Raw genomic sequence first — 2,108 nt, 5'->3', positions numbered from 1 at the left:
CTGAACAACCCTTAAATAGTATAAACATACCATAGGAGAGAGCATGGAAGACTACGGCAAACTGTTAAGAAGTTACAGGGATCTGATATTGTTGAAAACATTTCTGATGACTAAACAAAACACCATGAATGTAACTTATTTGTTTACTTTTCTAACAAATGTAAACCTAGACCAGACATTGTAAAACTCACGTGAGGTTTACAATGTCTGGGCTAGGTTTATGTTTTATTTAGCAACACTGATTATTGTCAAACTTATCAAAAGTTCTTGAATATAACTTGAATTAAGATTGGAAAAGAGCAACATAGTGAGTGTACTGTACCAGATTTTTAAACAAAAACAACATTCTATAATCAAACATTTTGATTAGTGTGATTACATTACATACATTTTCTCAATCTCTGTAACTGATTACAATTAAACTGTAATGTAATTACATAACTGTCTGATGTAACTAGCTTCTCTCCAACACAGACTATTAAACAGTCCAGTTTATCTGACAGGCTTGTTATTGTGTAACAAGCGAATAACTGTAAACATCATTTAAACACATAGTTGTCTCGACTGCACAGACTCTGACATTCAGTATACAAACACAATCAACACAACTTTGTCCTTTCAGTGTTTATTGAGGTTTTGATTGACCAATACTGTCATATCAGACATTTTCCTTTTTGTAAGGCACAGTTTTGTTCAGATAAAACACTGATGTTATTTACAGCACATGTTCAGACGCAGTACATACATCCTCGCACCTCCTTCCAGTCTCAATGACTGCGATGATTGGACCGTTATTGTAAATATATAAAACTTTAAAATGCATTTCAAAGCCCTTGTTCCTTTTTTGAAAAAAAAGGTACAGTCAACTGCTTATATCACAATGTAATATGAATTGTAACTCATGCCAAAAGTTGGAAAACAAAATTGTGAGGAAAAAGCAATATATTTCAAAAAAAGATGTGGCTGGATTGACAGAAAGGACTCATTATATTTTCAAATAAAATCAATGAAATAACTCGGCCTTGTAAAATATATTGATTTTATATCGATGATTAACTTAATTGATTTTTTTCCACAAGCAGCTTGAGGGCTGAAAAGTGGATACATCCCAGTTAAAGTGTAAAAGCATGAGTTTGTCACATTGTTGAAAGGCTTTCAACATCTTACGAAGTAGCACATGATAAAATGAACTCTCTACTGCACCCACTCACATTGGGTGGTTCCTGGTGATGCATTAAGTTATCCAACAGCTCTTAATTGGTTACATGATTGTCTGATTTGAATTTATGTCCAACATGAAGATGGCTATGGACCAATTCCTTTGCTCGAAGTTCGTCAAATGGAACGTCATCAGGAATATTAGCTGCGTTAGTTTGAAGAAGGACGGCGGTACAAACAGCCCTGCTGTTGTAGCCAGAGTCAGCCCAGGGAAGGACTGTGAAGCATGTGAAGACATCTATGCGAGAACTACATATACCTCCGCTCACTCATCCCTATCGTGCACAGGTGCAATAGTTATTGCTCTATTTTACAATCCAGGGGGGAAATATTTAGGAGAAAAAAAAAAAAAAAGTTAAAAGTACCAGCGTTGAAAGATCAAACAATACGGAGTTCCACAAATAAATCGGCACCACAAAATGAACTGAAATGACAAAAAAATTCACATTAAACTATTTTTTGCTGTTGACAGGATCATTTCTACTATACAACTCCTTTATGGGGCCATGATTATAAAAGCTTTACGTGGCTATTAATAATAACTATCAAGCAGATTCAAAGGATCACTGTAACCACCATATCTTGCATCGCACTATTTTAATGTAGTAAAATAGCTGAAAAATGTGCAAAACACAATATTGCATGACCAAAATGAAATAGCCATAATGCATTTGATGGTGTTTTTTTTTTTTTTTTTTTTTTTTTTTTTAAATGGGGCAAGAACATCAGCATCTCACAATCGTCTATCGATGCATCTCTACACATGTAACTGTGTCAAAGAGCCTGTCAATAGGAGGCACGTTAACATACGTCAAAAACCAGATACACAACCAGCTTGTGACTGAGAGAGAGAGAGAGAGAGAGAGAGAGAGAGAGAGAGAGAGAGAGAG

This window comes from Anarrhichthys ocellatus, unplaced genomic scaffold (genome assembly GCF_004355925.1).
Source record: "Anarrhichthys ocellatus isolate YVR2014 unplaced genomic scaffold, GSC_Weel_1.0 scaffold17, whole genome shotgun sequence".
Classification (NCBI taxonomy): Eukaryota; Metazoa; Chordata; class Actinopteri; order Perciformes; family Anarhichadidae; genus Anarrhichthys; species Anarrhichthys ocellatus.
Note: the sequence above shows the minus strand (reverse complement) of the source record.